This window comes from Schistocerca serialis, chromosome 1 (genome assembly GCF_023864345.2).
Source record: "Schistocerca serialis cubense isolate TAMUIC-IGC-003099 chromosome 1, iqSchSeri2.2, whole genome shotgun sequence".
Classification (NCBI taxonomy): Eukaryota; Metazoa; Arthropoda; class Insecta; order Orthoptera; family Acrididae; genus Schistocerca; species Schistocerca serialis.
This window is the reverse complement of record NC_064638.1, coordinates 1,001,858,578-1,001,873,174: the sequence shown is the minus strand read 5'-3', so window position 1 is coordinate 1,001,873,174 and position 14,597 is coordinate 1,001,858,578.

Here is a 14,597-nt window from a genome sequence, read left to right as displayed (position 1 = left end):
TTTCCTAATCTAATTCCCTCAGCATCACCCGACTTAATTAGACTACATTCCATTATCCTTGTTTTGCTTTTGTTGATGTTCATCTTATATCCTCCTTTCAAGACACTGTCCATTCCATTCAACTGCTCTTCCAAGTCCTTTGCTGTCTCTGACAGAATTACAATGTCATCGGCGAACCTCAAAGTTTTTATTTCTTCTCCATGAATTTTAATACCTACTCCGAATTTTTCTTTTGTTTCCTTTACTGCTTGCTCAATATACAGATTGAACAACATCGGGGAGAGGCTACAACCCTGTCTTACTCCCTTCCCAACCACTGCTTCCCTTTCATGTCCCTCGGCTCTTATAACTGCCATCTGGTTTCTGTACAAATTGTAAATAGCCTTTCGCTCCCTGTATTTTACCCCTGCCACCTTTAGAATTTTAAAGAGAGTATTCCAGTCAACATTGTCAAAAGCTTTCTCTAAGTCTACAAATGCTAGAAACGTAGGTTTGCCTTTCCTTAATCTTTCTTCTAAGACAAGTCGTAAGGTCAGGATTGCCTCACGTGTTCCAGTGTTTCTACGGAATCCAAACTGATCTTCCCCGAGGTTAGCAACGCATACGCATACCTTATAAAGTCTTAAAAGGACATCACTTTCCGCTTTCCGCTGCAAAGCGACGTCTCTTAAGGAATTTACAGAGGCTGCGGATGGATCTATATTACAAGAAGTTACACCAATTAAAGGCTGATATTGCAACTGGTGTGTAAATTACTTTGTGTAGTGACACACCTCCCTCGTTTTTGGCCAAAGAGAATGTGTCTAACAACGTGATACGCATTAGCTTTACTTTTTTATATTTTTTTCTTATCCAATGCATTAGGGATCACTTGGCTCATAGTCTCTGCTACCAAACGCACCCTACAATGTCGCGCTAAGAGAGAGATCAACGCAGTTAAATGAGACTAACACATTTTAGTTCTGACTGACGTTGCGTATAGACATGCTTCATGTTTGATCAGTAATTAAATTACGAATACCATCTTTATCAAGACGAATTATACGTGAGCATTTCATTGTGAAGATAACAATAAAATGTGAGTGGAAAGTATTAATTCTGTAGTAGGCTATGCAATTTAAATCGATAGACATAAATCTTAACTGTGTTAGAGAAGCTGAAGAGATGTAATGAAAATTCCCTGGACGGATAAAGAAGTTTCTATTTCAGTTGACGACAAGGCAGAATTCTGACCTTTTTAAGCGGAATATTCTTGCGCCCCTTCCTCCATAAACGGTGGTAGCAGCTATTCTTTGTCAACAAATACCAGTTTCCCCTCTAATAAGCGGAATATGATAGTCGCATTACCTGATACACCTACGACCACCTTGGCAAAGTAGGGAATGTGGTAGAAATATCGAGAATATGTATTTTTTTCTCACATAACACTATTCCATGGTCGGTGACGTTTATTTATGTTAGTGTGGTGATATCAGACCTTGAAGAAATTGAAGGGTTCGGCAGAAGGAGGTGTTATTGTTCTGGTCTTCAGTCCGAAGACTCTCCGCGCAAGTCTATCCTGTGCAGGCTCTTCATCCCCGAGTAACTTCTACAACCTACATCCATTTTAACCTGCTAATTGTATTCACGACATGATGCCTTGGCTGTGGTGTCGGGGAACTCAAGAACTCAGCTGGACAGATGGCGACTAGGGTCCTCTTTCGGGGATGCAGTGGTGGTGCAAGAACAGCAGACTAATCATAGCCCCACAGATAACCACATACATACCTCTTAAAAGTCACCTTTCACTACGGAGAAACCCTACAGTTGAATCAGAAAGCGTCTCTATCACCAGACAAACAGTAACAATGTACGTTGGAGTCCAACTGGACGAAAAGCATAAACTTCACGCAACACATTCAGACAATCGCAAATAAAGAAAGCAACATTATTCCCAAAACTGTCCGTGCCTCAACAGCAAATTACAAACTGCCGCTGCACGCATTGAAAACCAGTCATGGTGACATTTTCACGTCCATCACAGGTTACACAGCAAGTGTTTAGGCGCACAGACTTCGGTGCGCGCAGCAGAGGCAAATACTTCGATTTGCGCAGGGACGTGTCCTCTTCAGACTCACCGGGGCACTGTGCCTACCGATGCTTTACTTAATAGGGTTCATAATAATCTATGTTTCTGGAAAGCCTGTGTCATTGTTTAAATCACTAAGCTTTACTGGTAGTCCTCCGAATTCGCCAAGTAGAATGTCGTGCATCCTCCTACCGGTTAACTAAAGGGGAGTTGACTGAAGTCCAAGAAATGTTACACCGAAGGGTAACAAAGAAGGCCCAACTCGTGAAGTGGAGGATGAGTACATGACAGACCGATGGGGGAAATAATGAAACAGGTCGAAGGGCGTATCAAATATTCCCGTGAATTTGAGAACGCCTAGAGCTTGGCCATGTGAAAACCAGCGAGGGCACGGTACATTACCTATCGGAAAATGGCTCCGGCGAGTGTATCTGTACAGATATAACAGGAAAGACAATGAAACTTCCTAACAGATTAAAACTGTGTAAAACCCTGTCTCCCTCCCTTCTTAACCACTGCTTCCCTTTCACGTCGTCAGACCCTCACAAATGCCGTCTGGTTTCTATACAACTTGTAAATAATCTTTCACTGCCCAAATACTAGCGCCGTTTACTTCAGAATTTCAATGAGTGTATTCCAGTCAAATTGTCATATTGTCAAAAGCATTCGCTAAATCTAAAAACACTACAGACGTAGGTTTGCTTTTTCCATTCTTTTTCCAGTCAGATCACCGAAGATAAGCGCTGTGTGTGTTGGCTAGCGCTTGGATGGGTGACTGTCCAGGTCTGCCGAGCACTGTCGGCAAGCGGGGTGCACTCAGCCCTTGTGAAGCCAATTGAGGAGCTACAGTACGTGACTGGGAAGCAGCAGCTCATTTCACGAAAACTGACAGTGGCCGGGAGAGGGATGTGCTGAGAGCATACTTCTTTATATCTGCACCCAGTGACGCCTATCAGCTGAGTATGACACGGCTGTTTGTCGGTACTGTTCGGCCTTCCGAGGCCAATTTCAACGGAGAGTATTTTGCAACCATGACTTACTGAACTGACAGTTGCATAATACTAACACCTGTCGGTACCTGGTTTCTTTGGAAATAGAATTATTACATTCTTCTTGAAGAATAGTTTTGTCATGGCTGACTCTCCAAGGATACCGGTACTTATAAGGGAAAGACATCTGCTGCAGGGAATTTGTTTTGATTTAGGTCTTTCAGTGCTCTGTGAACTTCTCACAGGATCATATCGTATCTCCCATCTCTTCTTTATCTGCTTCCTTCTTTATTTTCCTTATTTAGGCCCTCTACGTAGTCTGTTCACCTCTCAGTCTTCCCTTCTTTGTTTAGTACTTGTTTTCTGTCTGAGCGCTTGGTATTCATACAGCTCTTCAGTTTTCCTGTAACCAGTACCTGCCTTTTAATGGCCTTCCGTTTGTCCTCTAGCTGCATCTACTTAGCCATTTTGCCTTTTCTCTCAATCTCATTCTTTAGATATCTTTATGCCCTTTGGCCTGCAGTATTTGCTGTATTTTTTATATTTTCTCCCTTCCACCTATTAAATTCAGTGGCCGAGCGGTTCTAGGCGTTACAGTCTGGAACCGTGCGACCGCAACGGTCGCAGGTTCGAATCCTGCCTCGGGCATGGGTGTGTGTGATGTCCTTGGGTTAATTAGGTTTAAGTAGTTCTAAGTTCTAGAGGGCTGATGACCTCAAAAGTTAAGTCCCATCGTGCTCAGAGCCATTTGAACCATTTATGATTAAATTCAATATCTCCTGTAATCCAAGGATCTCTACTAGGCTTGTCTTTTTACTTTTTTGATCCTCTGCTACCTTCACTATTTTATCTCTCAGAGCTACCCATCCGTCTTCTAGTGTATTCCCATCCCCAGTTTCAGTCAATCGTTGGCTAATACTCCCTCAGACTCTCAGCAAACTCGGGATCTTTCAACTTTGTTCCGTCTTGTTGCATTTATGTTATGATCTTTAAATTTGATCTAAAATGTAACGTTGAACAAAAAATATGATATTGTAGAGTGGCACTTTCATTCGGCTAATCAGAGTGACTAAATAATTTCTCATTGCATGTATTTTTGTGACCAGCGACCATAGTATTGAGTAGTTTGTGGTGATCTGATTGAGTCCCAGTGCCCTGTGTTGAATCACAAGCCTCCCAGCAGTGTCTCAAAGAACGACGACGACATGTAACAGTGACCACATAGTCGCGAAACATTGCTACTTGCGTTTGTAAGAATTTATGAGTACTTTAATTTTTAGTGAAACCTTTTCAGATATGATTCGACGGTCACAAAATATAACGCAACCTCACTGAAAGAATTTTATGTATGTTATATGTGTACATTGGTATCCAACAGGCCTCATGTTCTTACTTCACGATGCTGTATTTTACAGCAACACTTTAGCATGAGATTCTTTGTGACAATGTATACCATCAAACATAAGTTTGCTTTCCCCTTCCTTTAAGCTGAAGTTCATCCAAGATTCTCCTTTCTCTTGAAGTCGTTTCGCCGTCTATTTTGTAATAAACCACATGCAATGAAAGTCGTTTTTGCGCCATGGTTTTTCGAAGCACAAAGCAAACATACTCTGCGTCCAGAAAATATAGCTCTGCAAAGCTGAGAACAATCTCATTTCGTTGATAAATATGCTGCAAGTGCGAATGGGGCGTGATTCAGTAGATGCTTGAAGTTAGTCCATAGCTGTACAACTTACCTATCACAGACAGATTGTGCTGATCTGTGCCTGCTACCGTCGACTTGAGAGAATGTTGTGCTGACACTACTGACGATCCGTCATTGACTAAATTGTCTCGTGGAATATAAAAATCAAGTAACTTATTCTGTTTGTTGTGGATTTTAGACAACTGAATTGAAATATTCCATACTAAAAGAGCAATCTATCTATTATGTTGTTGATTATTTTTTTTTTTTAATTTACGGTGTGTCTTTACGGAAGTAAGTGAGTTCGGAGCATGCAGTTGATTTTTCACTCTATAGAGTGACTGACACCTCCGTTGCGCAGTGGTTAGCATACTGGACTTGCATTCGGTAGGACGACGGTTCAAACCCGCGACCGCCCATCCAGATTTAGGTTCGCCGTGATTTCACTAAATCATTTCAGGCAAATGCCGGGATGGTTCCTTTGAAAGGGGACAGTCGATTTCCTTCCTCATCCTTGACACAATCCGAGCTTGTGCTTCGTCTCTAATGACCTCGACGTCGACGGGACGTTAAGCTCAATATTCCTCCCTTTTTTACTGACACCTCTCTCTTTATTTGTACTAGTTGACAGAGAAATGGGAAAGAAAATATCAGACTCAGCACTTTGTGAACTAGCGGGAACGAGTGTTCATAGCTGAAATATTACAGCTAAATACACTCCTGGAAATGGAAAAAAGAACACATTGACACCGGTGTGTCAGACCCACTATACTTGCTCCGGACACTGCGAGAGGGCTGTACAAGCAATGATCACACGCACGGCACAGCGGACACACCAGGAACCGCGGTGTTCGCCGTCGAATGGCGCTAGCTGCGCAGCATTTGTGCACCGCCGCCGTCAGTGTCAGCCAGTTTGCCGTGGCATACGGAGCTCCATCGCAGTCTTCAACACTGGTAGCATGCCGCGACAGCGTGGACGTGAACCGTATGTGCAGTTGACGGACTTTGAGCGAGGGCGTATAGTGGGCATGCGGGAGGCCGGGTGGACGTACCGCCGAATTGCTCAACACGTGGGGCGTGAAGTCTCCACAGTACATCGATGTTGTCGCCAGTGATCGGCGGAAGGTGCACGTGCCCGTCGATCTGGGACCGGACCGCAGCGACGCACGGATGCACGCCAAGACCGTAGGATCCTACGCAGTGCCGTAGGGGACCGCACCGCCACTTCCCAGCAAATTAGGGACACTGTTGCTCCTGGGGTATCGGCGCGGATCATTCGCAACCGTCTCCATGAAGCTGGGCTACGGTCCAGCACACCGTTAGGCCGTCTTCCGCTCACGCCCCAACATCGTGCAGCCCGCCTCCAGTGGTGTCGCGACAGGCGTGAATGGAGGGACGAATGGAGACGTGTCGTCTTCAGCGATGAGAGTCGCTTCTGCCTTGGTGCCAATGATGGTCGTATGCGTGTTTGGCGCCATGCAGGTGAGCGCCACAATTAGGACTGCATACGACCGAGGCACACAGGGCCAACACCCGGCATCATGGTGTGGGGAGCGATCTCCTACACTGGCCGTACACCACTGGTGATCGTCGAGGGGACACTGAATAGTGCACGTTACATCCAAACCGTCATCGAACCCATCGTTCTACCATTCCTAGACCGGCAAGGGAACTTGCTGTTCCAACAGGACAATGCACGTCCGCATGTATCCCGTGCCACCCAACGTGCTCTAGAAGGTGTAAGTCAACTACCCTGGCCAGCAAGATCTCCGGATCTGTCCCCCATTGAGCATGTTTGGGACTGGATGAAGCGTCGTCTCACGCGGTCTGCACGTCCAGCACGAACGCTGGTCCAACTGAGGCGCCAGGTGGAAATGGCATGGCAAGCCGTTCCACAGGACTACATCCAGCATCTCTACGATCGTCTCCATGGGAGAATAGCAGCCTGCATTGCTGCGAAAGGTGGATATACACTGTACTAGTGCCAACATTGTGCATGCTCTGTTGCCTGTGTCTATGTGCCTGTGGTTCTGTCAGTGTGATCATGTGATGTATCTGACCCCAGGAATGTGTCAATAAAGTTTCCCCTTCCTGGGACAATGAATTCACGGTGTTCTTATTTCAATTTCCAGGAGTGTATAACCTGCCAAATTCAGAGGCCGTTTCTCAGCAGGAATCTGAAGAAGTCTCACAGTGTCTTACAAATGTAAATTAAAGCAATCAATTACAACTTTTAATCCTCCATATATATTTTTATGCCGTGTGGATACCCCAATTTGTAACGATAGGTACAAACCAGGACAGGCAGGCAAGTTTTTGAAGTGACGTCCTCCCGTGTCTCACCATTGTACCACCTTGCTAGATTTGACTGAACGTATATACTGCACACGAAAAGTGGACATCATGGACTTCGATGAACTGCCCACAATAGTAAGCGAAAGCAAGAATGGAAAATTAAATGGGTAAATAATTTGAAACGGGAGCTGACCTTGACTTCTATCAAGACGGAAAGATAATCTTAATAAAGCTCAGTCTTCAAATGGAATACAAGCTTTATTAAGGTCTATATCCAAATTTACTCCCCCCCCCCTTTCCCATGAACCATGGACCTTGCCGTTGATGGGGAGGCCCCACGATAGAGTGAGCCGTACCGTAGATGCAACCACAAGGAGATGTATCTGTTGAGAGGACAGGCGAACGTCTGCAGCAGTTTTTCAGTGTCGGAGGGGCAACAGTCTGAATGACTGACAGATCTGGCCTTGTAACATCAACCAAAATGGCCTTGCTGTCGTGGCACTGCGAACGTCTGAAAACAAGGGGAAATTACAGCCGTTATTTTTCCCGAGGGCATACAGCTCTGCTGTATGATTAAATGATGATAGCACCCTCCTGAGTAAAATATTCCGGAGGTAAAATAGTCCTCCATTCGGATCTCTGGGCGGGAACTACTCAGCAGGACGTCGTTATCAGCAGAAACAAAATGGCTCTGAGCACTATGGAACTCAACTGCTGTGGTTGAAACGTCCCCTTTGAAAAATTTATACATGACTGTGCTTAAACTGACACACAATATTTTGTTAGCGTAACGCAATCTGACTTTCAAAATTCCCTACAAAAGAATGGCCCTGACTAGCATTAAACTATACCTTTCACAAATCACTTACCTCACAAAAATCTTCGCTGCTCAAGCTACTGCAATACAGCGAGCGCCACTACTGCCAGCTAAATAAAAGATTCAAACTATGGAAGGCACTAACTACTGATAGGGATAGTTAGCAAATGAAAGATATTAATAGAGAACAAACACTGTATTTACCTTGATATCATCATATATATAGCAGTTCATGACAAATTACAAAACTCCGCCATCTCTCTCCCCACATCCACCACTGCTGGCGGCTCACCTTCAACTGCGCAACGCTACGCGCTGTTCACAGCCAGCTGCCTAACACTAAAATGGCAGACAACAATGCAAACTAGACACAGACTACACACAGCACAGCCAGTGATTTTTATACAGAGGTGGCGTTACCAATAAAAAACCTAAACAGCCTACTTACATGGTCATCAGTCCCCTAGAACTTAGAACTACTTAAACCTAACTAACCTAAGGACATCACACACAACCATGCCCGAGACAGGATTCGAACCTGCGACCGTAGCAGCAGCGCGGCTCCGGACTGGAGCGCCTAGAACCGCACGGCCACCGCGGCCGGCTCAGCAGAAACAAACTGGCGTTCTACGGATCGGAGCCTAGAATGTCAGATCCCTTAATCGGCCGGGAAGGTTAGAAAATTTAAAAAGGTAAATGTGTACGTTAAAGTTAGATATAGAAGGAATAAGTGAAGTTCGGTGGCAAGAGGAACAGGACTCCTGATCAGGTGAATACAGGATTGCAAATACAAAATCAAATAGGGGTAATGCAGCAGTAGGTTTAATAATGAGTAAAGAAATAGAAACGCGGATAAGCTACTATGAACAGCATACTGAACCCACTATTGTAGGCAATAATGACACGAAGCCCACACCCACCACAGAAGTACAGGTTCATATCTCAACTCGCTCCACAAATGAGCAGATCGAGGAAATGTATGATAAGATAAAAGTAATTATTCAGATAGTTCAAGGAGCTGAAAATTTAATTGTCACGGGGGGACTGCAGTTCAATAGTAGGAAAAGGAAGAGAGGGAAAAGTAGTTGGTGAATATGGACTGGGGAAAGCCGCATGGTAGAATTTTGTACAGAGCATAATTTAATCATAGCTAACTCTTGGTTTAAGAATTATGATAAAACGTTGTACATTTGGAAGAGACCTGGAGACACGAGAAGGTTCCAGATCGATTATATAATGTGTAAGGGGTTCACCACCATGCTGGAGCAAATGTAATTTCGATGTATTGCTCACGCGCTCTCTGCGACAGAAGATATCTTTGCTGCAATAGAGTCGCAGGTCAGAGCAGTCTCGGCAGCAGTTGCAGTCGCTCGCTGGTACAGTGAATTTCATAGGCAGGTATTGCAAGGTAAATTTTATTATTTTTATTGGCATGCGCGTAGTTAAGTCATTTCTTTGAGATGTTAATATGAATTTGTTTCAATCTTTTTGTGATTCGTCAGCACCACTTGACCCAGATTTGTAATATTCAATTTTTCATGTAATGGATAGCAGATCTTTATCAATAATGGAAAGATTTTCAGAATATAATTTTTACCAGTCAACAAAAAAAGGAAGGAATAATTTTGCCTTAAGTCATTACCAGTCCCGATCCGCTCATTTACTTAAATTTAAATATTTCAGAAATTTTCGCAGACCATAATCATGTGTTCTTTAGTAATCAGACGACCAGCCGTGCAGCTCTGTCAATAAGCAAAGTCAGTTTTTCTAATAATTCAGATCTTAGACAAATGTTGTCCAGTATTAATAGATAGGCCAGCATTGCACTAAGCTGTGCCATTTACGAGCAGATATATAGACAGTGTTATTCGGTGACTCCATCATGAGGTAAGAATTTTTCGGTTTATTCAGATTGATTTCACAGGGCCATGGCGTAGCGCTGCTTACGTCACAAAAATTTATCATTTTTCATGAGTTTATATATTAACAAAAAAAATTATCATTATTATTTTACACGGGAAGGTTACAAATGGCTAGACAGAAATTTGGGAACCAGATTTTAAATTGTAAGAGATTTCCAGGGGCAGATGTGGACTCATATTAAAACTGAAGAAACTGCAAAAAGGTGTGAATTTAAGGAGATGGGACCTGGACAAATTGAAATAATCGGAGTTTGTAGAAGGTTTCAGATGGAGCATTAGGGAACGATTGACAAGAAGAGGGGAAAGGAATACAGTAGAAGAAGAATGGGTAGTATTGAGAGATGATATAGTAAAGGCAGCAGAGAATCAAATAGGTAAAAAGACAAGGGCTGGTAGAAATCCTTGGTTAACACAAGAAATGTCGAATGTAATCGATGAAAGGAGAAAATACAAAAATGCAATAAATGAAGCAGGCAAAAGAGAATACTAACATCTAAAAAATGAGATCGACAGGAAGTGCAAAATTGCTAGGCCAGAATGGCTAGAGGACAAATGTAAGGATGTAGAAGCATACATCACTAGGCTCTGACAGCATGTTGTTATAATAGCTACTTAAAATTAATAATAATATTTTTTATGACGTCTTTTTCACGGAATAGTTACAATGTTCACTCAGCTGACACCCTCAATAAATGACTAGTTTATGAGAACAAAGGAAAGTAAAAAATAAAATACCAGAGAGAACTCTGCAAGGACCTCGTAACTGACATGTCCGAAAGCACAGACACCATATTCATATAAATATATGGAAGTTTCGGTCTGGCTGCCGTGCTCGGACAACCAAGGCGACCGCTCGTTATAAGCGAGAAATCCGGGTTGTAGCCAAGCTGGCACAAATTTTCGTTGCCGTCATTCCACTATACAGCTGATGGTTGCCCATATTCGCAACTGTGAATACATTTCACGATTCTCATTCGAGGTGATCGAAGGATCATAATGTAACACCTCGCTGCACAGCTGTGGATTACAAGGAGGTTACTGATGCAGGAAGACGATGCGTCTGACGACGGCCATTAGAGAGGTACCGTGCGGGCGTACAGTAGGGTGGCGTAAGGTCGTCGCATTGAACGGAAATCATGTTGAAAACTAGGGTTTTTTAGCCAAAAGAGTGTGTAATAACACGGTGTTTTGGAATCCTGAAGAAAAGCAGCCTGCTAACACGAAAAAATTTGGCGCATTAATTATTGAACATCTCTCGTACAATAAAAACGTAAGAAAAAATGAATAAATCATTGCCAAAAATTTCAGAAATTTTCCCTTCAGTATTCTTCGGGTGAATTAATATTCACCTGAACAACAACAAGCATGGAACTCCGCGCACGTTAATGTGATGTTGACTGAAAGGGACGACGGATGCAATGGATTTTCTTCTGCGATCGAATCGCCGCGACTCACGAAAGCCGTAGGCAGTCCGGCAGGCAGTGAGGTGCGGCTTGGCTCGCGCGTGGCAGGTGGTGGGCGGGACGGACGTCCGTGCAGGAGAGGGCGGCGGGGGCGGAGATATGTTGCTCCGCGCGACGCCGCCGAGAAGGGACGGCCCTGGAATTAGTCTCCGCCGGTGGGGGCAGGCCTGAAAAAGCAGCCGCGCAAAAACTAAATTACCCCCGACTAAAACGAATTAGCAATCCTTGATAGGGGCCTCGCAAGCCCAACCGCGTGCATAAATCTAATACTTGCGAGAGAGCGCCGCCTCTGGCCGTCTCCCGTCTCCCCGACCCGTGGAGCCGCGCCGGCCGGCCCGCCTGCCTTCCCCATGTAAATTCGTTTCTCGTAATTGTAATTAGCCGGCCGTGCGACACACGGCGCGCTAAACGACTCCGCCCAATACCATCTTAACGCGGCACCTTTGTTTCCAATACACACACACACACACACACACACACACACACACACACACACACACACACACACTCAAATTCAGACATCGTTTTCCTTCTACATCTACACCCACGTCTACATCCTTATTGCAAGCCACATTATGGTGTGTGACGGAGGGTACTTGGTGTACCACTTACGCTTCCCCCCCTTTTTTCGTGTTCCAGATGCGAAAGATTGTAACGTATTACTATCTTTACGACGTTGCTCATCGAGCCATATACGTTATCTCGCATTTCTAGCTGCTTCTCTCACACAAACAATGATAAAAATTCAGAAATTCAGGGTTGCCACCAGCCCAAGCCCTTCCTAACCATTTAGAAAAAACGGAGCTGGAAAATTATTAGTTTAATTACTTTAATAATTTAATTACAATTGCGCAAATTTCTTTAAGCAGCCAGATAAATAGCACTCCATGTCGTGCTTGAAGCAACTTGATTAATTCATGATTGGAAATCGGAGTAAGGGGGTAAGATCGACACCAAAGAACTTGTCTTTCACGTAGATTATTTATGGTAACTAAATATTTGGTTGCACATCCTAACTACACGTAACTGGTGCCTGACTCGAAATATTTAAGTAAGAATTGCGTGAGATTGAAACAGAGCACAATTTAACTACAGCAAGAAGAAACACAGAAAACGGGGGTGGGAGACAATGATACTATCATCTCCTTCGCATTCATACCATAAAAATGTCTCAGTGGGATTCGCATTACGATTCTACGTATGCACTATTCCGCACAGAGGTTTACCCAATGCACGAGGTTGTGCGATAGTTATTCAACATACTAACTGCGTCTGCTGCTTGCAAACAGCCGAACTAGAGCTGTTGTGCTGCTTTGTAGAAAGCGCACGAAAGAACAGATATTCTTGCAGAAATTTTAGCTCATTAAACAAGCAAACTCTTGAAATAAAGCCTATTGCGGTGCCGTGGTGGACCAGAAGGGTCAATGATTACCAAACGCGTGGCACAAAATCGACATACAAAGACAAAAGCAATTTCCACAAAATACAAGATTAAAACTCATTTAAAAAACTCACTTTACACGCTTCAGTTAAGCTGAAGTTCTTAAGTATTTCATCAGTTAAACATAACGAAGTCCTAACTCAACCTGATTCCTATCACCTGAAACCCCCTTAAGAGCTAGGATCCGTACTCACCAAGAGTTCACCGAAGAGTGCCCCTTTCTCTTTCCAGATTACCTAGCTCCCTGTGCAGCAGAAGCTAGCAGAGGGGAAGCCCTCCGTCACCAACCTCACACACAAAAACAGCCTTCGACTAAGATGGGTAAACCTCTCTGTTCAGGTATTGGAAACCTAAGTTGGTCATCCTGTGCTCTCCTTCGAACGAGAAGCAACATCGTCTGCTCCCAGCAGACGATGACCAACTCAGCGTTTCCCACAAAACCGAAACCCCACATTAAACGCACATACAATATTCATTTTGGTACAATTGTCGTCGTTAAATATCAAATAATGATATTTGCAGACACAGCATTTAAACCATGTATACCGGTTACGGACGCACGCACGCCATTTCTAACTCGTAGTGAAGCTGTTGGCATTATAAGCAGGAAAGAGAAAGGCAGTAAGTTCGCGTCCAGTTTCCTCGAAATTTTCTTTTTTTTTCTTCACTTTGTTTTATGTAAGAGATTCTGGTTCAAATGGTTCAAATGGCTCTGAGCACTATGGGACTTAACAGCTATGGTCATCAGTCCCCTAGAACTTAGAACTACTTAAACCTAACTGACCTAAGGACATCACACAACACCCAGTCATCACGAGGCAGAGAAAATCCCTGACCCCGCCGGGAATCGAACCCGGGAACCCGGGCGTGGGAAGCGAGAACGCTACCGCACGACCACGAGATGCGGACTAAGAGATTCTGGGTTTTTCTTACTACTTTAATAAAAGTATTGTCGGCAATGGTGTTATTTGCTATAAATACTATGTTTGCTGCAATTCTTGTTGCTGGAATGTTTACTCGATGGCCAGAAATTATCGTCACTGCTAGTCCATGTCTGAAAGTAAACACAAGTTACACACTGTAAGTTTTTGCTATCATGAAACTTTGTGAAATATATGTACCTACCCTATGGGTTTCTGCCCGCAGCTCGTGGTCCCGCGGTAGCGTTCTCGCTTTCCAAGCATGGGGTCCCGGGTTCGATTTCCGGCGAGGGATTTTCACCTGCCTCGAGATGACTGGGTGTTGTTGTGTCATCTTCATCACCGTCATTCATCCCCATTACGGTCGGAGGAAGGCAATGGCAAACCACCTCCGCTAAGACCTTTCCTAGTACGGCGGTGCCGGTCTCCCGCATCATCACTTACGCTCTGTCAAGGAGTATGGGACTTCATCATCATCATCATCATGGTTTTCTGGACCACCTCATGTCTGTATCTTGCCAGTAAATATATTTTTGAATGATGGTGAGCGGCTTCGAAAAAACTCACCCCTCCCATTCCAAGAAATAATGGAACGTTTCCCGATCTTGAAATCTGTGTGATCAAGTACGTGACTTCATTGTGACATTAGTCAGTATGTCATTGAGACCATGAATATTATGCATGTGAAAAACTGATATTAGACACTATACTGGAGCTATGTTCAATTCAACACCGAAAATAAGAGGGAGATTCATCTGAGTAAGCGAATAACTTCTAGCAGTAGGTATCTCAAATCACCGTACAACATTATGTAGTGTTTCCGTACCAGCAATTCCTTGTTCAAGATATTGACGAGTAAAAAATATCTTTTGCGATTTTCTACGATCTACTTCGACAGACGAAAGCAGAGTTAACTCAGCTATTTCACGAGGGCCCATCGTGCGATTTACGCTCCAAATGCAGCTGGGAAGAGCCGCTAGAGAGAGCTGCCGTCGCAA